Source organism: Hylobates moloch, unplaced genomic scaffold (assembly GCF_009828535.3).
Source record: "Hylobates moloch isolate HMO894 unplaced genomic scaffold, HMol_V3 SCAFFOLD_12, whole genome shotgun sequence".
Lineage (NCBI taxonomy): Eukaryota > Metazoa > Chordata > Mammalia > Primates > Hylobatidae > Hylobates > Hylobates moloch.
This window is the reverse complement of record NW_026652287.1, coordinates 66838580-66863511: the sequence shown is the minus strand read 5'-3', so window position 1 is coordinate 66863511 and position 24932 is coordinate 66838580. Positions and strand designations below refer to the sequence as shown.

The 24932-nt window shown below is 37.1% G+C and overlaps 1 protein-coding gene across 2 annotated transcripts in view; it reads left to right on the top strand.

Moving 5' to 3' along the window:
* The window catches only part of GRIP1 (glutamate receptor interacting protein 1), a 715306-nt gene that overhangs the window by 238966 nt on the left and 451408 nt on the right, over positions 1–24932 (top strand). The gene's annotated exons all lie outside the window — the stretch shown is intronic.

Genomic DNA, 24932 nt, shown 5'->3' with positions numbered 1-24932 from the left:
CAGCATGGTATGTGGAAAGCTCATGGGCTTGGGCAATAGACCCAGGTACCCCTTTACTTACTGCCTGTTTTACTTTGGACAAGTAACTTGCCCTCTCTGAGGCCCAGTTTCCACATCTGTAAAACAGTGAGCTCTACTCTACCTCACAATGTTGTGATGAGATTGTGGCTGCCTCAGGAAGTCTTAGTTTCCTTTCCTAACGAGCTCTGTGAACTTAGGGTGACTTATTCTCTCAGCAGGCTTTCCTAACCTGAAACCGAGAGGTAATAGTACTTGCCCTGTTTACCTCACAGTACGGTTGAAGGATCAAATGGTTTGGGAAAGCGCTTGAGCTATAAAAATGCCACGCAAATGAGAATCTACTACAATGATATTTTTTTCTTATTGGACAAAAACATTCATCATGGAGACAAAATTTAACTAGATTTGGGGGCAAGTGGGGAGTGGAGGGAGAGACACAGTGTCTTTTCCTGTTTTTGACTGGAGAAAGGAAGGATCAAGGGTTAGGGGCTTGCATTAGTTTCCTGTGGCTGTTGTGTTATTACCACAAGCTTGGTGGCTTAAAATAACACAAATTTTATTGTTTCTCTTAGAGTTCTGTATGTCAGAAATCCAAACTCAGTTTCATGGAGCTGACCTCAAAGTGTCAGCAGGGTCCCATTCCCTGTGGGGGCTCTAGGGAAGAATCTGTCCCTTGCCCTTCCCAGCTTTTGATGGCTGCTGGCATTCCCTGACTTGTGGCCATGTCACTCCAGTCTCTACACTCATGTACAGATTTTCTCCTCTTCTTTTGTGGGTCTGTGCTTCAGAACTTCCTCTGCCACTTTCTCACAAGAATATTTGTGATTGCATTTAGGGTCTACCTGGATAGTTCAAGCCAAGCTCCTTTTCTCAAGATCATGTAAGAGGTCATAGTCACTCTTTTGCCATATATGGTAATAGTCACTCTTTTGCCATAAAAGATAATATTTACGGGTTCTGGGGGTTAAGAAGTGAATTCTTCCTGGGGAGGTGGGCATTTTTTCAGTCTGCCTCTAGGGTATAAAGAGAAGTCTCTCTGAAATGATAAAGATTCTTCAATCAGTGGCTAAATGTCAGAACATTGGTTGTCTTTGTTGAATGCTTCTGTGAACAACAGCATTTATGAGGCATTACAGGAGCAATACCAACAAAAATAAACATAAGTTAAATCCCTTCCCTTAATGAGATTCTCATCGAGCAAATGAAAGGTAAAACACACTTGAAAACAACTAAGTCTGCAGAAGTATATGGCAGCGAGTATAGTGCGACTCTCAGAAGGCCTCCCCACCTGACCAAGGAGTTGGAGCTGAATTTGGAAGGGAAGGTGTTAATACTAATATGTCCATTGCAAAAGAAAGATAAAACTTTCTTTATAAGAAAGACTGAAAAATGATGAGGGTAAATCATACTTGATTCTATTTTTACTTATCTAAAATGTCTATTGAAAAATGATGGGGGTTAATCATACTTGATTCTATTTTTACTTATCTAAAATGAGATAACAGTTATAAATGTGTTTTGGAAATGTAAAAGTGATAGGGAATGTGAGCTGTTGGTTATTAATACTACTAGTAATCTTCAAATCATATTATTTAAGTACTGTATGGCAGTAGGGTAGAAAATAAATGGATGATGTGACCTTAAATTTTGAAAGGTGAACTCAGTGTCAACAATTCCAAGTATCATGCCTATTTATTAGTTTTAATTTTTTTAGGTTAGCCTTTGGCAGTCTCTTGCTCTCTTTAACCTAATACTATCATGTATGGCATCATCTATAATTATGATTATATCTAAAATTCACAAGGCCTGCAATTCTATAATTTATTAAAGCCTGTAGAAAAGGTAGTGTGTGAATGTTAAATTAAGATAAAATAATTGCCTCACCACAAAGCTGGTAATTTATGTCATCTTGGGACTACTGTTTGGTCCATTTTAGACCCTGAGGCATGGGAGTCCCTGAATTAGGGCAAGTCCAGGATTTGACAGTGATGTGTCTGCTTCCTCTGGGAGGCTGCAGTGAAAGAACCATGGAAAGACAGTGTCGTACTTTCTTCTCAGCAGCTTCCAACCACCAATGAAGCACTAAGAAAACTAGAACTTGACACACTTATTCGGTAGTGGCCCTATAAGCAAGATATGCTTTTATGAAAAAGAATTTATTTTTAAGTTTGAATTATAGACACATGTTTATCTAATTTTTGCAGTAATTTCAAAATGATACCTCAAAAGAGCCAGTGCTTGTTTACTGAAGTAGGGAAAAAAGGCAAATGTGGAAGGGAGAATTTTTTTCAGGTTTTTCAAATCAACATTGTCATTCTTGCACAAAAGTTGAATCTGCTAAGCATTAAAATAGATCAGTGTTGCATACAGACTCTTAAGGTGGCCTGCATAGCACCTGTCTCCTGGCATTCATGCCCTTGTGTGATCTCCTCCCCTTGAGTGTGGATAGCACCTGTGACTTGCTTCCAACCAATGGAACAGGGCAAAGGTGAGAGGATATATGTGATTACATCTACCTAATTATGTGATTAGTGTGTAAGTTTGTGGTGTCTGTCCTTTTGGCACTCTCTTGCTCTCTTGCTCTCTCTCTCTCTCTCTGTCTCTCTGTCACACACACACACACACACACACACACACACACACACACACACACACTCCTGGTTTTGAGTAAGTGAGCAACCTCTACAAACTAAGGCAAGCCCCAGCCGATAGCCAGTAAGAAACTGAAGCCCTGCAAACATTCTGAGTATGCTTAGAGGTAGACCCTTTCCCTAGTTGAGTTTCAGATGAGAACTCAGCCCCGGTGGCCCCTCGATGGCAGCCTTGAGAGATCCGACGAAGAGAACCTTGCTGAGCCTTGTCAAGACTCCGGACCCACAGAAACTGGGAGAAAATTCATGTGTATAGTTTTAAGTCACTAAATTTTAGTAATATTTTTATGTGACAAAAGATGCTAATACAATGATTTGAATTTTTCTTTCTACCTCCAAAAGTTGACTTCAAGGAAGAAAGAGAAATCTTAGACATTAAGCAAGCTGCTAACTGCTTTGGAAAATATTAAGTATTCTCATATTTAGTATGTATATTATTGATTTCCCTCTACCAATACTCTCTTCGATGCACTTTTTAAAAAAACCACACACACAGAATATACCTAGTGAGTATTTAGAAAAGAAGAGGAGTTGAGCCTGTAATCTATTTAGGATGTGAGAATTCTTCCTGCCTTCACTCCAATTTTAATTCCGTTTAATGACATTTAGAATTTTGTGCTTTGGAGGAAAAGTTACTCCTTTTTCACTCTTATTTTTTCATTAATTAGAATTTAATACATTGTTTATTTTCTTTTCCATGAGTTTATTTTCATCTAATTTATGTAGAATAGAGATTTCTCTAGATGATGTTTGAATTTCTAATTCCAGCAGCACTTGAAGTAGACATAGAACTGAGGACTTAGATTCAATTACCATAAAATAACATTTTGCTTACTTTTCAGTTCAATCTGCCTAATTCTTTGTAAGTACCTTGGGATCATAGAAACTGTGAATATTAGTTGAAGACTTGGTTTCTTTCTTTTTTTATTATACTTTAAGTTCTGGGATACATGTGCAGAACATGCAGGTTTGTTACATAGATATACACATGCCGTGGTGGTTTGCTGCACCCATCAACCTGTCATCTACATTACGTATTTCTCCTAATGCTATCCCTCCCCTATCCCCACACCCCCTGACAGGCCCTGGTGTGTGATGTTCCCCTCCCTGTGTCCATGTGTTCTCATTGTTCAACTCCCACTTATGAGTGAGAACATGCGGTGTTTGTTTTTCTTTTCTTGCCTTTGTTTGCTGAAAATGATGGTTTCTAGCTTCTTCCATGTCCCTGCATGAACTCATCCTTTTTTATGGCTTGAACTCATCCTTTTTTATGGCTGCATAGTATTCCATGTTGTATATGTGCCACATTTTCTTTATACAGACTATCATTGATGGGCATTTCAGTTGGTTCCAAGTCTTTGCTATTGTGAACAGTGCTGCAATAAACATATGTGTGCCTCTGTCTTTATAGTAGAATGATTTATAATCCTATGGCTATATATCCAGTAATGAGATTGCTCGGTCAAATGGTATTTCTGGTTCTAGATCCTTGAGGAATCACCATACTGTCTTCCACAATGGTTGAACTAATTTAACTCCCAACAACAGTGTAAAAGTATTCCAGTCCTTAATCAAAAATTTTATTCCATTGATAGAGGATCCATTCAGCATTTTAAAATGTAGTTTTATGCCCTGAAAAGGAAGAACTTTGCTATTAGTCATTCAAAGGGCGCTTTCATCATTCTATTACAATAAGAGCAGCAGCAGAGGAAAAGCTGACATTTGTTAGGTGCTGATTACTTGCCAGGCACTGTACATTGATTTAATCCTGAAAGCAGCTGGGGATGAAGGTACTATATTATTCCCATTTTACAGATAAGGGAACTGTGGGATAAACAGGTTAAGTGCCTTGCCTGAAGTCTCCGATATATTCCTTGGGCAAAGTAGGATGGCAACCAAAGTGAACCTAAGATTTTATACTTAACTAATCCCTAAGCATAAGGATGAAGGCATATCTATATCAAACTACTTTCCCTGGTGAAAAGGCAGCTAATGCCCTTTGTACGAAATAATGTGATCATGCATGATATTGGCAGACTTTGTATTTAACCTCTCATGCCTTTTGTGTAAAGTCATACGGAGAAAGATAATAATGACAATGTGGAAATCTCTATTAAATGAATTACGAAGCAAAAATTGTTATGGCATGAAAAAATTGCTTATGAACTAACTACTTTAAAATTTGACCCTATGAATTGTTAGGAAAGGCCATAAATACATGCTATTACTGATTACTCTTCTTGGCAATGAAGAATAGTGTAAATTGAAAATCTTGCAGAAAGGTTCAGTTTCATGAGATTGATAAAGAGATGCAGACAGACTGCTCAAATATAAAGACAGAATTGGACTAGTTAAAAATTGAAGATGAAAAGTAGACAATAGTGGTAATATAAGCATGTCGAAAGAGAATGATTTGTTTATCAAGGGATTAAGAGAGGCCTTTGGGGAAAAAAAAGCTCTTGAAAACTTTTACCAAAATGGCCTCTTTTAGACTAAGCTAATGAAAGTCCAATATGAAGTAAAGGATGTTAAATTTTGCTATTATATAATTTTGTGCTATCATATACATTTCCAGTAATTTAAAAAAATTATGCCCCTCTTAAAAAAAGATAAAAGTCAATATTGTATTCATTTTTGTTCATTTTTCCAGCCTTCTTATTTCTGCTCTGAACTATGAAATTTAGATTCTAAGTGAATTCACTTCGAGTGGCCTTTTCTTGGTTATAATTATCCTTGAATCATGAGTCTCGCTGTGCTTCCTCTATATAAACCACAGTTATTTAAATGTGTGACCTTCTCATCAATAGACACATTGAAGGAGAAATGGACAACCACTTGTCCAGGTTATGCAAAGGGCATTCGGCTTGGTGGGGAGGGAGGTGGTGTTTGGGCTTCATGATGAGTAGGCCATTTGCATTGCCAAAGCCCCGTGAAATCCTCTGAGCTATGTCAAATCAAAAAGACCCAGTAAAATGCTTCAGGCATGCAGTAATTATCCAGTGCCATGCAAGGAATGACTCATCATGTGAGGCAGTCCTAGTGTAGAGGCATGACCTGGGCCTGGAGCTTCAACAGCACAGGCTATGTCTTTATTCACATATATCTGAAACCATCCACCTTTCAACCAGTAACTACTGCTTCTTTGCACTCCACCTTGATGGGGAGGGTTGTTACTATGTCTGATTTTTTTGGTTAAATGATTAAAATGCCTTATCCCAAACCATTAGATGTTTAGGGATTGTGTCCCACCCACCTTTTCAGAAACTCTGGCAGACTCAGGCTACCTCTGCCACGGTTACATCACATCCTTGCTAATGCTGTTAAACTTGAAAACTTGTCAGACTTGTTCAAAGAATGAAACATTAGGGCCTTGTGGCAGCTGCAGCCTGTTTCTGTGTACTCTCCTGGAAAGGATAGAGCTATTAATAGAGTTAGAACGGGTTACACTTCAGAATCATCAGGCTCTCTGTTTCAGAGTTTGAGGATGGCATTGGATTTTCTGTTTTACATCTTGTTCAATTGATAAGAATTTTAGCCCAAACATGACAGTAAAAAGCATGTGGTTATCTGTTGGTATTATATTGTGGGAGAGAAAGGCAAAGAGGATGATGCTGTCACCCCAAATCAGAACTCTTTCTTTCCTTGAATTCTATACCCTGTGAGTGGTGTAAGTGCTAGGATTCTCAGGCCTGGGAAATCATTTGTACAGAGAAATGATTTCCTGGTATTACAGGTGGTGTTTACTGAGTAAATTCTTAATTTCCAATATTGCTTCTATTAAATGTCTCTGATTTTTTTCGATCAAAGTACAAAATCTCAATTTTTCTGCTATAGAGAGAGATACATATGGTGTATTAGGTGCCAGGGTATGTACTGAATACTCATGAAGGGGAAAGATGAATCTTAATTTTTTTAATAAACTAAGGAAGCTGTAAATGATCATTGATCATTTTTATCATGAAAATGTTAATGTGCAAAGCACTTTACTAGACATTATTGGGTAATCAACCAAATAGAAATCTAGAGATCTCTATCCTCAAGGAATTTTAATCTCCCAAAACAAATACAAAGGCAGCAACTTGAGAACCATTACCAACATGTATGAAATAACACATAATTATTTAAAAAAACAGTTATTTACAATGCTATCTTAATTTCCTAGGAAATTTTGATATTCAAGATATTTACATGTCTAAGGATTATATAATCAGATAATTATAGAATTTTAGAGCTTCCAAACACATAAGCTATCATATTGTGCAATCCCCTCATTTTACAGATGAGAAAAGTCTAGAGAGGTTAAGTTGCACAAGGTCATGCAGTTAGTAGGGTTTGCTGGAACTAATTACTAGGTCTGTTTTCAGTTGAAGACCTATTTCTGTGTTACTAGCTTTGGCCTTATTTTAGTTAATCTATTTTTATAATTTTAACTTTTATTTTAGATTCAGGGAGTGCATATGCAAGCTTGTTACCTGGGCATATCATGTGATGCTGAGGTTTGGGGTATGATTGATCTCATAAGCCAGATATGAGGATAGTACCCAACAGTTTTTTGACCTTTGCTCCTTTCCCTTTCTCCTCCCTCATTTCCATCCTTATGTCCATGTGTACCCAATGTTCAGCTTCCACTTGTAAGTGAGAACATAACAGTATTTGATGTTCTGATCCTGTGTTATTTTGCTTAAGATAATGGCCTCCAGCTGTATCCATGTTGCTGCAAAGGACATCATTTTGGTTTTTTTATGGCTGCATAGTATTCCATGGTGTATAGGTACCACATTTTCTTTATCCAGTCCATTGTTAATGGGCACCTAGGTTGATTCCATGTCTTTGCTATTGTTAATAAGTGCTGTGACAAACATATGAGTGCATGTGTCCTTTTGGTGGAATAATTTATTTTCTTTTGGATATATACCAAGTAATGGGATTGCTGGGTCAAAATGTAGTTTTGTTTTAAGTTCTTTGAGAAATCTCCAAACTGCTTCCAATGGTGGCTGAACTAATTTGCAATCCCACCAGCAGTGAATAAGCATTCCCTTTTCTCTGCAGCCTTGCCAGCATATATTGTTTTTTGACTTTTTAATAATCTGGTTTTGGCTTTATAAAAGGAATGGCATGCTGAGTTTTGGAATTTTTCACAAGTATGCTGAGAAACTATATGGTTCTGTTAGTCATAAAACATAGGTGAAAATAAGAAGACAGATTGGCGAAACCACCTTTTACCGGGGATTCTGCTTCTATGTGTGTTGCAATATGGTTTCTGGGCTTTTATAAGCCTCTCACAGTCAGCTCTTTCCTTTCTTCCTAGCTCACCTGAATGTTTCAATTACATGATGCTTTCTGAATACCAGGTTATTGAAAAGAAAGAAACACACACACACACACAAGATGGAAGTGGCTCCATCACTTGGCCCCTATTCTATTTCTGGTCCAAGGTATGCTCATCATCTAGGAGCTCTTCCTGAGATAATGTAGTCGGCCAAGGATGTGACACTCAAAACCCCTATTATATACGACTTGATCGCAGTAGGGCCTCTACTTTTTGTTGTGTGATGAAATGTATACAGAATCACCACCCCTATTCTGATGAAGGTCCAAATCTCTTATTCAGTTGCACTCCTTTTCCTCCTAAGTCACTTCCTTCTACAAGACTACTTAAGAAAGGAGTTGCTGATGATCTCAATGGTTTGTTTCCAAAACCCAGAAGTATGAGTATGTATAAGAGAGATTTATAATTACTATTGGCTCGATTTCTCTAGGGAGACTAATTAATGCCACTAAAAATTAAAATATAAACTTCAACTAAATTGCATTGACAAGGATTTTTTTTTATCTTTGCACCTGACATCTATTTAACCTTTTCTCAACCTAAGCTAGAAATCTAAAGAAGTATTCTTTATTTCTTATGTCACAAAGCAAGATGTTAGGCGGAAACCACAATTAAGCAAGTCAGGGTGTTTTGGACTTGAGTACTCATGGTAACATAAAGATATAACAGTTATGAAGATCTTTAGTCATCCATAGCTTTCCACATTTTTGCTGTGATGCGAAATATTTAGCTCCATTTTCATAGCACTCATTAATGGTAAACCTAAAAAAAAAGTTAAATAAAATTTTCTACATTTGCTAACTTGTCTCTACCAAGTTTATAATTTTACTATATATACTAGAAAAGGGCTAGGTTGATTTTTTTTCTTTAAATAGAATTTATATTTTGGAGTAGCTTTGGTTCATAACAAAATTGATTAGAAAGCATAGAGTTCTCATGTATCCCTAACCTCCCTATAGATATACAACCTTCTCCATTATCAACATCCTCCGCCGAAGTGGTACAGTTGTTATAATTGAGAAACCTATACTGACATATCATTATCTCCCAAAGTCCATAGTTTATGTTAGGTTCACTTTTGGTGTTGTATGTTATATAGATTTTGAGAAATGTGTAATGACGTATGCACCATTATGGTATCATACAGAATAATCCCAGTGTCCTAAAAATCCTTTGTGCTTCACCTATTTATCCACCACTCCTTCTGATTACTAGCAACCACTGTTGTTCTTTTTTTTTTAATTGTCTCCCTAGTTTTTCCTTTTCCCAAGTGTCATACAGTTAGAATCATACTATGTAGTCTTTTTGGATTGGCTTCTTTCACTTAGCAATAGCATTGAATTTTCCTTCATTTATTTTCATGGCTTGGTAGCTCATTTCTTTTTGGTGCTAAATAATATTCCAGTATCTGAATGTACCATAGTTTAGTTATCTAGTCACCTACTGAAAGACATCTTGGTTGCTTCCAAATTTTGGCAATTATTAATAAAGCTGACATAAACATCCATGTGCAGGTTTGTACATGGACATAATTTTTAATATCTTTAGGTAAATACCAAGGAGCATGATTGTTGGATTGAATACTAAGAGAGAATATTTAGTTGTCTAGGAAACTGCCAAATTGTCTTCCCAAGTAGCTGTACCATTTTGCATTCCCATCAACAATGAATGAGAGTTCCTGCTGCTCCACATCCTCACCAGCATTTGGTGTTACCAGTGTTGTGAACACTAGACATTTTAATAGGTGTGTAGTGCTTTCTCATTGCTATTTTAATTTGCATTTCTCTAATCACATATGATTTGGAGCATCTTTTCACGTGCTTATTTACCACCGTGTTAGCCAGGTTGGTCTTGATCACCTGACCTCGTGATATGCCCACCTCGGCCTTCCAAAGTGCTGGGATTACAGGCATGAGCCACTGCGCCCGGCCTGGCGTATTTCAAAATGGTTACTTTTCCCTCTTCCTGCCAAAAGCAGGAGGAGATATTTCTTCAGTATTCACTGGGAGAACCTCAGCAGGTTTCAGGAGGTAATGCTCACTAAAATAAGGTGCCTCCAGATGACTGAGTCTCCCTGGAGTTTTTATCTTTCAGGCTTATCCACACTCCAGAACTTCATCAATTACAGCACAGGCTTTCCTAGCCCAGCACCAGTTCCCACAGAAATTTATGCTTTGATTTCCATTCCAGTAAGAGTAGTGATTCTCTGATTCACCTGTTTGTGTCTTCAATTTTGTGGGCAGGGTTTGCCCTATGATATCACATCTCTGATGGGTTCAAGAAGAGTTGTTGATTCAGTTTGTTAGCCTTTCACTTGTTATTAGGATAGAGAGTGATGCTCATGTTCCTTAGATGCTGAACTGGAAACTGGAACTCTTAGTCTGAATGTTGGCAGTAAATATTCAAAATTATCAGTTTAGTTAGACCTTTTGATGTATAAAACTAAAATCTACCTTGTACTGGCATTATAAAAGTGGTTTCAATGTAGCAATGCATATTATTTAAAAATTTTACTCTATGTTTTGCTGTGCCTAGCCCAATTCCTGGTACATAATAGTAGTTCAATAAATATTTATTAACGTTAGGCAGATGGTTTAATTCATGTATTTGTATCATGATTTCCCGTGACACCAGTAACCTAAGAATAATATAGTGCAATTACTTACAGAAAACATTTGAAAATTACTTAACATTTTAAAACATTAATGTTTCTTATTACAGTTCAACATAACTACCATCTTATGTGATTATATTGCTCTAGTTGATTTTCAAACTTTGTAAAAATTTCCATCTACTGAGCTTATTAGCTGAAAGGATTGAATTCATTATTCTAGCTTTAAAACCAACAAAAGTAAAAGGTTCTGAAATATACATCGGTTTGGATATTACCTACCAAAAGTGTAATAGAGGCAGATCAGGTGACTGAGGTCACCAGGCAAAGGGCTTCTTTGCCAGCCCATTTGAATACTGGGAAACAAAAATGTTAAAATAAAATTTTATCCTCCCAAATGCGCTAAACTAAATACATGTAAAAGACATTTAAGTACGTTGTTAGTATTTGTACTTCTGAAATTATTAAAGCTTTAAATTGCATTAAGATTTTTGGGGACACATTTTATTAGAATTTGCAGAAAATAACAGTAAACCAAGGCTCTTCTCTATTTTTACTCATTAGTGGTTCTGTACAACAGTGGTTCTCAACGTATAGTCTATGGACCCCTGGGGGTCCATGTTATTTGAGCTTACACAATAGTGGGTAATACCTCTGGAGCTTTAGTACCCAAACAGTGGCACCAAGATTTACTAGTAGTAGTCAGTATATTCTTTGCTACCACCCACATGCAATTAAAAACAAAAAGCAGATTTCACCTATGAAAGCCTTTAAAGAAATAATAAATATCTTTTTAATATTCTGTGTTAACAAAATGGGACGTACTTTTAAAGCACTCTGTTGCATACCAACGTACTATGACTGTATCCAAAAAAACACTTAATGAAATGTTTGAGTTGTGAACTGAATTAGCTACTTTTTCCGTGGAATAATATTTTTATTGAAAGAATGGACAGGCAAATTGTAGTTATTCAGACTTGGGTATTTGGCAGACATTTTCTCAAAAATGAACAAGATGAATTCATTTGTTACTTCAATGATAACAGATAACATTTGTTTCCAATAATAAAATACAAGCTTTTAAGTGAAAATTGGAACTTTGGAAAACTTGTATCTACCATTATGAACTTGGCAGCTTCCTAATATACTTACTGACTTTTTGGATGAGATTTGTGGTGATAATGAATGTGATGTTTTGATATTGTATAATGAAACATGAACTGTATTAACATTTGGAAGACCTGCATAACTCAGTGAGCCAGTATTTTCCAACTAACAAATGCATGATGTGTCAAGATATATTCTACATGTAAGAAAGAACAACTGATATTAATGTGATAGAGTACAAACAGTTCATTGACATAGTTTCAGATTCTACATTATAACTAATATTTAATGTTGAATCCTGGTATAGTATCAAAGAATATCCATAATTATCTGAAAAGGCTGTTAAAATACTCCTTCCTTTTCCAACTACATTTCTGTGTGAGATGGGATTTTCTTTGTATACTCTGTTCAAATAACATATTGCAACAGATTGAATGTAGAATCTGACATTAAAATGTAGCTTCTTCCTATTAAGCTACATATTGAACAGATTAGGTAAAAATATAAAACAATGCCTGTCTTAGGCATTTTTAAATTTGAGAAATGTAGTTATTTTTCATAAAATATTTTACTTATATTAACATGTGATGGATTTTTTGCTTAATAAATTAGTAATAAACACATTTTAAAATTATCAGGCTGGGCGTGGTGGCTCATGCCTGTAATCTCAGTACTTTGGGAGGCCGAGGTGGGTGGATCACCCGAGGTCAGAAGTTCGAGACCAGCCAGCCTGACCAACATGGTGAAACCCCGTCTCTACTAAAAATACAAAATTAGCCAGGCATGGTGGCAGGTGCCTGTAATCCCAGCTACTCGGGAGGCTGAGACAAAAGAATTGCTTGAATTTGGGAGGCGGAGGTTACAGTGAGCTGAGATCATGTCACTGCACTCCAGCCTGGGTGATAAGAGAAAGACTCCATCCCAAAAAGTAAAAAATAAAATTTTTAGTTTTAATGTCAAATATGGTATATATCAATAGATAAAATTCATATAAACAAAAGCTCTTTGATGTCCTCAGTAATTTTTTAAAGAGCAGATGGGTCTTGAGACCAAATAATTTAAAATTTACGCTTTAAAATGAAATAGTCCATGGGAAATATATATATATATGTGTGTGTGTGTGTGTGTGTGTGTGTGTGCATGTGTATACTGAAAATTATGTGTATATATATACTGTGATGAAACAAGTTTGCTGCCTGTCAGGAGTCAGACTGGCATAGGAGTGTCATAAAAGCACTTAGAAGTCTTAACAGTTGAAAAACAGGCTTAATTTTGTTTGACTTGTATTTCTCAGGCTCTTGGATAAAATCTTATTTGTTTTCTGAGGAAAGGATGTTCATGAGGTATCATCTTTTGCAAATACTGCTTTATTTACATTTTGTTTTGAAGATCTAGTGCCTTGAGTAGGTTAAAATGTTATAAACCCCACAGTTCTCTAGTATAAAATATAAAGGGGGCAACCTTAATCATGAAGCAAATATATGAACATATTTCATGAACAAATGGGACTGAGGACCTAGTTTTGTTTTTTGCAAAATGACTTTAAGATTCTGTAAAAGTTCAAAGTCTACTGTTAGAATTCTTGTTTCTTGTCATTCAGAAAATTTTCATTGGTATAGGATAAAAAGAAGGCTATTAGTCATCTGAAAATTCTGATACTTCTTTAAGGTTTTGAGGCTATATTTTAAAATGGTAGTCTCAAGTTTTTGTGTTTTCTTAAAAAGTACCAGTGTGGTTTAGTGAAAGAGTAAGGACTTAGAGGACTTACATAAGGTTGGTTACAAATTCTGTGTCCATAATTTATTGAATCTTTAATGGATAAGTTTATAAATATCAGCACCTGTAAAATGAGATTATTATGACTACCTTCCTAGGTTGTTGTGAGAAGAAAATTAAATTTTGATAGAGCCTTTAGTACAACCAATATACAGGAATTGAGTGCCTATCAGAGGCCAAGCTCTATGCTAGGTACCGGGGAAACAAACATGAATAAAATACTGGCTCTTTGCTGAGCAAACGTTGAGATCAGTTTCAGGGAAAGCCAAAATGGTCTTAATAACAACAGAGAATAATAGTGCTGCAATAAAGTAAGTGAGGGGAGACAAATAGTTGTCCTCCAGTGGGTCTATTTACCCACTCTGTGCTAATAGAAACTCTCAAAATTTAGAGAAACCACATTTCCCTTCTTCCAATTCAGTACGGTGTGACCAAAAGACAATGATGTCTACACAGAAGTGACAGGTGCAACTTACTGATCCTGTTCTCAAATGAAAACTTTACTATTTTTTCTCTTCCTTTGTGCTAGAACTTGACCATGACAGTATTGAGTCACACTCATGAATATAAGGACAATATTTCTTGTTATAATGTTTCAGACAGAAGGAACCCAGATCCCTGGATGACCTCATGTGACAGTTCAACCTCCTCTCTCCCACCACTCAGACCTTAACATGAGAAAGAAAGAAAGAAAGAAATCTTTCATCTTGTTTAAGCCGCTCCCCATTTTTTTTTTTTTTTTTTTTTTTGAGACAGGTTCTTGTTTTGTTGCCCAGGCTGGAGTGCAGCAGCGTGATCTTGGCTTATTGCAGCCTCTACTTCCTGAGCTGAAGCAATCCTCCCAGTTTAGCCTCCCAAGTAACCAGAACCACAGGCATGTGCCACAAAGCCTGGCTAATTTTTCTTTTATTTTTTGTAGAGATGGGGTCTCACTGTGTTGCCCAGGTTGGTCTTGAACTCCTGGGCTCAAGTAATCCACCCACCCCAGCCTCCCAAAGTGCTGGGATTACAGGCATGAGCCACTGTGCCCAGCGTAAGCCACTCTTACTAATTTGTTAAAGCACCTGAACTAGTATCCAGACTAATAGAGTAATCCTTAGATGCTGTAAGTCTCAGGCCTAGACCCCTTGGAAGGGATGGGGGAGGTGATCATCAGGCAGAGTTTTCTGGAAAATGGAGTTCCTGAGCTAGGTTTTGGAGGATCATTGTGATTTGGAAAAATCTCTTCCTCAGGTGATTCTGACTCTCCCCTCTTATGATACCACCCGCATCCATGAGAATCACTATTATGTGCTGCCTCGTCATGAGATTTGACTTGTCCTTTGTTAGTAATATTCCAGTAGAAGATCTAGTTACATAGTAATTGCTTTATTCCTTAAACAAAACAAATTTGTATGAAATGCTTACTATATGCATATAAAGGATATAAATATCCAATATGGATCTGCTGATATGGTTTGGCTATCCCCCACCCAAAATCTCATCTTGAATTGTAATCCCCATAATCCCTATTTGTCAACCGCAGGACCAGGTGGTGGTAATTGGATCGTGGGAGTGGTTTCCCCATGCTGTTCTTGTGATAGTGAGTGAGTTTACATGAGATCTGATGGTTTCATAAGCGTCGGCATTTCCCCTGGTTACACTCACTCCATCCTGCTGCCCTGTGAAGAAGGTCCCTGCTTCTCCTTTGCCTTTTGCCATGATTGAAAGTTTCCTGAGGCCTCCTCAGCAATGCAGAACTGAGTCAATTAAACCTCTCTCTCTCTCTCTTTTTTTAAAATATAAACTATAGTCTCGGGTATTTCTTCATAGCAGTGTGACAGAACTAATACATATACCTTATTGATATATTTAATTTTTCTATAAACTCATTCTCCCCCCAGAATGTAAGCTTCATTAAGACATGGTCATTGCTTTTTGTTTTTTTTTTTTTTTTTTTAATGGTATCACTAGTACTTAGTGCAGCTGGACACATAATAAGTATTCAGTAAATTCTTTGTTGAATTAATAAAGGGACAAATATATGTTAGACTCTCGGAATGTAACAATAAAAAGGACAGTTCTACCTTGAACTCATAGTTAAATAAGCGGATAATTCCAAGGTTTCATGAGAAGCAGCTATAATAAAGTGAATGAAAATGAAAAGAAGGCTCCTTTCAGTAAATTAACCTTTATTATCAATAACAATACATTTAAATTTTTCTTGCTATGTACCAATCTCCAAGAGCTTCATGTACTCATTTAATACTCACAGCAATCCTATGAACATGGTACTATTGTTTATGCTCATTTGTAGATGAGGAAATGGGGTAAAGAGAGTTTAAGTAACTTGCTCACAGTTGCACAGCTGAAGGTGGTACATTTACTTCTAAAATAAAATTAATAGATTTATAACTATATATAAAGTATGTAACTATATATAAAATTTATAACTATATACAAAGTATATACACATAATATAGACAATAGTTTAAGGCACAGCCCTCAAACCTGTATCTCCATCATTATTCCTATCATAGTAATACTATCACAGTATTATCCTTCCAGTTACTCACACCAAAAGTCAAAGAACCATGCTTGATTTCTTCTGAGAACCCTATTTCCACTCTTGCCCATTTTCCATAAACAACCAGAATATTCATCTTAAACGTAGATCATGTCACTTCCCTATTTAACACTGTGCACTGAGTTCTGTGTGCTCCTAATGTATGTGGAATAGAAGCCCACAATTTGTATCTGGGCCTGGAAAGCCTGAGGTGAGCTGGCCCCTGCCTGCCTCTTTAGCTTCCTCTCCTATTATTCTTCACAGTGGTCACCTTCCTGTCCCTGGCACAATGCCAACTCAGTGTTGTCGTCCTTCCTGTTCATGCTGTATCAAAGGTACTGCCCCCACACCTTTGCTTGGATGGATCTTGTATTTTTTAGGTCTTTGCTCAAGTTGTGTCTCCTCCTGGTAAAATTTTCTCAGCTCTCCCCATTCAAATATAGCCCCCAGAGTCACTTCCATTGCATCACCTTGTCACTTCTCACTATTGGAAATTACTTTGTTTGATGATGTACTTACTGTATGTTATCTGTTTCCTCTGATATGGTTTGATGTGTCTCCCCTCCAAACCTCATGTTGAAATGTGATCCCCAGTGTTGGAGGTGGGGCCTAGTGGGAGGTCCTTGGATCATTGGCGCAGATCTCTCTTGAATGGCTTAGTGTCATTCTTTGGTGATGAGTGAGTTCTCGCTCTATTAGTTCACGTGAGAGCTGGTTATTTACAAGGAGCCTGGCACCTTTTCCTCTCTCTTGCTTCCTCTCTTACTGTGTGATATACTTGCTTCCTCTTCACCTTCTGCCATAATCATAAGCTCCCTGAGGCCTTCACCAGAAGCAGATGCCTTTACCACATTTCCTGTACAGCCTAGGGAACCATGAACCAAAATAATCCTCTTTTCTTTATAAATTACCCAGTCTCAGGTATTCCTTTATAGTAACACAAACAGACTGACACACTTCCTCATCTAAAATATACCTCCATGAAAGGAGTGTTACCCTCATGTGCACTGTTCTATCTTTAGAGTGTGAATAGTGCCTGGCACTAGAGACACACAGGAAGCATTTGTCGAATAAATGAATCAGATTTAGTGTGAGACAAGCACATATTCTTCATAGTTCATGGAAACATACTGTTTAAATTATTCAAGGGCCTTTAATGTTTTCCTCCTAAAAAGTATGTCAAACACCAAAATCAACCAGCAAGAATGTGAAATAGGACCAGTTCTAAAAGTTGGTCAAAGCCATCATGGATTAAACACCTAGCATGTGACTGGCACTAAACATATTTTATAGGGTGAAAAAATGAATCCTTAGAGCCGTAGACATTCTAAAAGTGTAATTTAAGCTAACAGTTTTAAACTCTTTACTTGAACTTGTAACTAAAGCTACTATCAAGGAGAATGATGACTTAGAATTTTCCCTCCATATTCTGTTCCACACCCACTGCATAATAAATATCGAACATGTAATTATGTGTGTGAAGAACAATTGAGTAAATAAATGAACAAACAGACGAATGAACCAGACAAATGCTCAATAATAAAAGTAAAGAGGAGGCCAGGCACAGTGGCTCACACCTGTAATCCCAGCACTTTGGGAGGCCGAGGCAGGCGGATCACTTGAGGTCAGGAGTTCAAGACCAGCTGGACCAACATGGTGAAACCCCATCTCTACTAAAAACAAAAAATTAGACAAGCATGGTGGTGGGTGCCTGTAATCCCAGCTACTCAGGAGGCTGAGGCTGGAGAATTGCTTGAACCCAGGAAGTGGAAGTTGCAGTGAGCCAAGATTGCGCCACTCCACTCCAGCCTGAGTGACAGAGTGATACTCCATCGCAAAATGAATAAATAAATAAAAATAAAAGTAAAAAGGGGAGGCAAAAATGCTGGATAACTCAAATTGGATAAATGGCTGTTAAAAAATCTAAAACTAACAAGTGCTTTAAAATATTTGCTATTAACCCAAGTAAGTTTGCTTGTAAATCATAGCTAGGATTGGGGGCCAAAGAAGTGGCTTTAAGAGAAGAAGGCCAAGAAAGCAGGAAAGATGAATCACATGGCAATGCATTTAGAGGATGGAAAAGAAGAGAAATTTAAATTAGATTATTTATGACAACTTAGAAGTGAGACCACAGGAACAAATTTAAATACCAAGAAAATGTTCCTGCAGCCAAATGAATAAACAAAATTGTCAGCTTTTAGAAATTCAGTACTTGGGTAAAACCAACGAAGAGACAAATATAAATAAATAAATGTGTATAACTTAAAATAAACAGACTTTTCTTGATCTCCAAGTAGCTTGAAAAGAACAAGTTGGCAAGGAGAAAGAAGGGAAGGAGGGAGGGAAGGAGGAAGAGAGGAGAGAGTCAGAGAGAGAGAGAGAGTCAGAGAGAGAGAGAGAATCAGAGAGAGAGAGGGAAAATGGAATGAATTCTGGAAAATAGAAGGCATTAGGTAATATGTTCTTCAGAACCGTCAAACATTGAGCTTAAATAGATTCCATGAAGTCTCACAATTACCTTAAAAGACACTATAATCAGCACTATATTTTTCATCACTTCAAAGCATCTAGCTGCATAAAAATAATAACATCTTGTGGCTAGAAGAGACTTTCCATTCCAAATCTTTCCTCCTAAGACACATACACCTTCAGGAAAAAATGAGTTCTGATACAATGAGCATTTTTGAAACCCTTATAATACTCAGACAGCACACTTAGTATTTTACATTCAGAAATTATTTTTATGCTTTTGCTCTTTTATGCTCATTCTACACTTATTGAATGAACGTATTAATTCTATATGGTAGAAAAAAGTAGAAAAAAATCTTTGAAAACTCAATAACCTCAGTTATCTGAGCCCTTTGAAGCCTAATATATTTGCAATCTCAGAATGACTGCCTGACATTTCATTTTGCAAGAAGTCTAAACAACCACAATAAATTTACAAATGCAGACATGCCACAGTTAAATTTCATTTCACGCTCAGTAAGCAAACATTATCAAACTGTAAGCACTGTCCTCCACTGTCTTTTTAACTCAAAATCTTGTAGCCAATGGAGGGTCGACCTTGAAATAGTTCACAGATGGATGAATTGGCTTAGTTTATTCACCAATTTGCAGATGAGCAAACTAAGGGTATATTATCACTGTTTAGGCAGGTGGCTCTATCCTTTATTTAATAAACAACACAAATAAGTAGTAATTGGACAGAATCAAATTAGAGACCCAATTAAGAATTATTTGTGGAAAAAGTCTTTTAAACATAATGAGTATTTTTTTCTATATTTTGGGTTATCACAGTGCTAGGGGTTGAGGATTATTGCTAGCATTTCGTGGATGGTGGCTGAAGGTGCTAGAAATATTAAAATGAGGGAGACATGGTTACAAACGGAAAATTTACTCTGCATCCTGTACAACCCTCACGTAACTACTATCAGTAAAAACTCTTTTTTTTCCTTGAGACAGGGTTTCGCTCTCGTTGCCCAGGCTGGAGTGCAGTGGCATGATCTCGCTCACTGCAACCTCTGCCTCCCAGGTTCAAGCAATTCTCCTGCCTAAGCCTCCCGAGTAGCTAGGATTACAGGTGCGCACCACCACACCTGGCTAGTTTTTTATATTTTTAGTAGAGACGGGGTTTCACCATGTTGGCCAGGCTGGTCTCAAACTCCGGAACTCAGGTGATCCACCCGTCTTGGCCTCCCAAAGTGCTGGCGTTACAGGCGTGAGCCACCATGCCTGGCCAATAAAAACTCTTATAAATGAAAATCTATTTATAATTATTTGAGCCTAGAAGCTAATACTGTTATATAGACATAAAGTATTTTTCAGTTTTAGTGTACAGTGAATATACTGGTTTTTATTCTGGTATCTACCTGTCTACCTTTTTATTTTCTGTATGATGTATGGAATGGCTTCTGATCCCCTCTCAAATTCAGAATTATTCATTAGAAGTGGTTGCAAGGATTTAACTATATTTTCTGTTGTAGCAATGCCCTCAGATCCACTTATTTGAAATACGTATTATCAAATATGTATCAGCATTAAGACATTTTGTGTTTAGGCCAGGCGTGGTGGCTCATGCCTGTAATCCCAGCACTTTGGGAGGCTGAGGTGGGCAAATTGCTGGAGCTCCGGAGTTCGAGATCAGCCAAATGGTGAAACCCTGTCTGTCTCACAACAAAACAAAAATTAGCTGTATGTGGTGGGACATGCCTGTAGTCCAAGCTACTCAGGAGGCTGAGGTGGGAGGATTGCTTGACCCTGAGAGGTGGAGGCTGTAGTGAGCTGTGATTGCACCATTGGACTCCAGCCTGGGCAACACACCAAGATCCTGTCTCAAAAAAAAAAAAAAAAAAAAAAAACATTTTGTGTTTAAATTATGTGCTCATGAGTTACATGATCTATGAATTTCAGTTAGTAAGAAGGGATATTACAAATCATTTGCTACAATAAAGTAGGAGTGGGTCTGATGAGAATACCATTAGTGCCAGAGAACAGAGTGTTTTTTTCTTTCCCATTCTCATCCTCAGTAGGTCAGGGTATCTCTCCCAAGGCTACATGGAGGCTGCAGCAATTATTGGCATCATGTGCAGATGCCATGAAATCTAAAAGGGCCAGATTAATTTAGTGTCTTAAAGATTTCTCTTATAGACTGTATGTTTCATACTGTTACTCAAAAAAAAAATACTATAACCATTACTCAATCTAATTATGCATTGAAGGGAACTCCCTAATCACTGATCTAGGGAAGGTTATAAATTGAAGATTTAATCTCAGTAGCTGGTCCATTTCTTTTTTCCTAAAAGGGGATAAAGAATCCAGTTCAGAAGAATTCGGAAATCATGTAAATGCTATATAGGCAATTGCCTACTTCCCAAAAAAGAAAATAATTAGCACTTGAAAAATACATATTTGTTAACATATATTTGCCATTGCTGGTTGAAATGCATTTTGTTGAATAATTCAAACTGCTTTATTTTCTCATGTGAACAAATTTTTCTAATAAATTTAATATTATAGTTTAGTGAACATTTAGCTCAACTGATAACCAATTTATTATAATAGCCTGCTTTCTTTACATCAAAATATAGGGGTGCTGGAATTTCTTTTAAAGTAATTAGTGTTTTGAGACTGGTTAGTCAGGATAGTACTTCAACCATTGTTCACAAGCATTTATGCCTGCAGGGGCCAGGTGGTAACTGAATTATTGAATTGGACCTTGGGGAGGGACTCTAGCTAAATGGAAAGCACATGTTTATTTATGGGTGGCAGGCAGCCACCACTCAGCTCTAATCAATAGTTGCCATATTGGAATCAGGCTCAAGGTTACCAAATCTTTTTCTATTTCAAGAAAAAAACAAACGTTTGATTTATTTATGAAATCTCTTGACTTTAGATGTTTGCCCAGTTTAAAAAAACAAAACAGAAAAACAGTGGCTCATGCTTTTAATCCCAGCACTTTGGGAGGCCGAGGTGGGCAGATCACGAGGTCAGGAGTTTGAGATCAGCCTGGCCAACACAGTGAAAACCCGTCTCAAAAAAAAATACAAAATACAAAATACAAAAATTAGCTGGACATGGTGGGCAGGCGCCTGTAATCCTAGCTACTCAGGAGGCTGAGGCAGGAGAATCACTTGAACCTGGGAGGAGGAGGTTGCAGTCAGATGAGATCGCGCTACTGCACTCCACTCTGGGTGACCGAGCTAGAGTCTGTCTCCAAAAAAACAAAAAAACAAGAACAAAACCACAAACATTCATGTGAGCCAAACAAAACATATTTGTGGGAGATAAATTGCCATTCTGTGAACTGCCATTTGCAACTTCTCAACTGTCCCATCAGTTTAGACTATAGAGTGCAATAACTGATAAATAGCACCTCTTACTGGAGTTTGTGGTATGGAGTGAAAGGGCCATTCTCTCTACACAAAGAGTGGTACACCTAAGTGAATGGACTTGAACTACACTACTAATCTGTCAGTTCTTGGTTGTATTATAATAACTAACCTGTTAAGCAATTGTTAAACAACAGTTAGCTGTTATAATACAACCAAGAATTGACAAAGATTTTAGGTTGGCCCTTTATTGCTAAACATGGATCATTTTAGTGTAGAAGATGGGAAAAAATTCAGAAGTGTATTAGTCCATTCTCATATTGCTATAAAGAAATACCTGAGACTGGGTTATGTATAAAAAAATAGGTTTAATTGGCTTATAGTTCTACAGGCTGTAAAAGAAGCATAGCGGCATCTGTTTCTGGGGAGGCCTCAGGAAGCTTCCAGTTATGGTGGAAGGCAAAGGGGGAGTGAACATCTCACTTGACCAGAGCAGGAGCAAGAGAGAGAGGGGGAAGGTGCCACACTTTTTTACTCCATCACCCAGGCTGGAGTGCAGTGGCGGGATCTCTACTCACTGCAAGCTCTGCCTCCCCGGTTCACGCCATTCTCCTGCCTCAGCCTCCCAAGTAGCTGGGACTACAGGTGCCCGCCACCACGCCTGGCTTATTTTTTTGTATTTTCAGTAGAGATGGGGTTTCACCGTGTTAGCCAGGATGGTCTCGATCTCCTGACCTTGTGATCACCTGCCTCGGCCTCCCAAAGTGCTGAGATTAGAGGCGTGAACCACCACGCCTGGCCAGGTGCCACACATTTTTAACGGGCCACATCTCATGAGAACTCACTCACTGCTGAGAGAATAGTACCAAGGGGATGGTACTAAACCATTCATGGAAAATCCACCTCCATGATCCACTTACCTGTCACCAGACCCCACCTCCAATGCTGGGGATTACAGTTTGACATGAGATTTGGTGGGGACACAGATACAAACCATATCGAGAAATATGGACCCAGGAAAATTGAATAAAATGATCTCGTTTACCTCCGCCACCCCTCAGGCAGAGCACTCGGTGTCTAGCCTTCTGTCTCTTAGACTGTGGCCCATAAACTCATGCTTTCCCTCCTTCACATCATCTGTTGCAACATCCTTTCACTCTTTGTGACCCAAGTGGACCTCCCCTAAATAACAGCTTCCTTATCCTGGCTTCCCAAGCATCTCTGATTGTTTTAATGAGCTTTTACACTTTCTGCTGTATGCCTTCAAATATATGGTTAAACTCTAAACTCCTCCTCCCCAGCACCACCAAACCACATCTCATATAAAAATTCTATCATTACAGATACTGAAATGTTAATAAATGTAATCCTTCAGAAGTAAAAAAATAATAGGTGCTTATGTACAATTTCTGTTTATTTCTGAAAACAGAGTTTGGTATGTAGATAATTTTACTTTGTCTGCATTAGTTCTTATGCAAAAATAGTTTCTTACCACTGCTTGAGAAAATCAGTCCCTTTAAATACCAAAATTAAAAAATCAAACTCTAGTGAAATGTTTTAAGTTGTTCTGTGCAAAGGGGATCTTCTTTGTATTAAAGAGTAAAGCACCATCTCTTCTGTAAGTTAGTCCTTTTAGACTGAACTGGGAGCTTAAAACTACAAAACTTAATATGGACTCTACTAATTTAAGAGTTAAAATTCAAGTGTAGTTGCATAAAATTTATTGCCTGCATTATCTCTGGGGGACATATATACTTGAATTAATCACATAAACCAAGATGTATGTTTGGTCCATTAAAAATGAAAGTTGACAATTATTTTCAAATTCCATTTCAAGAGAAAATTTACATAGAAAAGAATGAACTTGAATGCATGTCATTCTTAGATAGACAAAATAATCTCTGAACTGGTATGAAAAATACCTGCTACTACCTGCCATGATAATATTAGCTTTGTGACCTTGGACAAACCACTAAAATGCCATTGAACTTTTTTTTGCTCATCCGTAGAGGTATAATGACATTCACCTCATTATTAGAGCTGTTAGGTTAAGTTAAAAGATTGTATATTATTATTATCATATATTTAGTGACTATTCAGATCTAAAATCCAGATCTTCAAATTTCTCATTCATTATTTGTTAATTGTTCTAGTTTGTTTTGGTTAAGGGAATCAGAATAACAAAGGATTTGAAACCTAAGGACAAGTGTTTTTTTTTTTATTTAAAGATGTTCATAAAACATTTTATAGCATCTTTTTGTCAGCATCATTAAGTTAGTGTTTCTTTTCACAAACTTACTCCTAAGGCATAGGATGGGAAAATTCTGGGAATAAAGGAACTTCACAGAACCATTGAAAGTAACTACACATTTTAGATGTGAAATGTTCTTGGCTGATGAGTATTTGCCTTTCTAAGTAAATTTCTCCCTGCTCCATCATTATCAATTTATATCTGAAAATGGGGTACTGTGTAAATCTAGAAGACAGACAAATTGCTTGTGAATCTAACAGAGTGCAAAGTGCAGTCAGTTCCCTCTGGGATGATCCTACAAACTTGACATTACACAGATATTGAACAACCTTTATTCAGTAAGAAGCCTTTTTAAAAATTATATTTCTGGGAACATGGAACTGCAGAATATCATTAGTTTCATAGGTAATATGCTGACCTGCTTGATTAATTATATTGTAAACAAATCAGATTTTTCCTGGTGTTAAAAATTCTCTTTCACTTAAAAGACCTGAAGAAGAAAGAAGCTATAGAGAAAAAAAAAATTATTCATGATTAATGCCGACCTCTCTAGACTTTAGAGTACCTCTCTCGTCTACTATGAAGTGTTTCTGATTGTTGTACTTAAAAATAACTTTTTAAAGCTTGTGATTTTTAGAGATAAAGGATGAGTGGCATGTGAGCATATTGTGAAATTTCTCTTTCCACTGTCTTCACCAAGAAGAATTAAGTTTTGTTTGCTGTTTAGCCCATTTACTTTCATGTTTTTTAAAAAATGTAACAATTGAGCTAGGTTTATATTTGAGTTCAGTCTGAGTTGGATTATTTGTA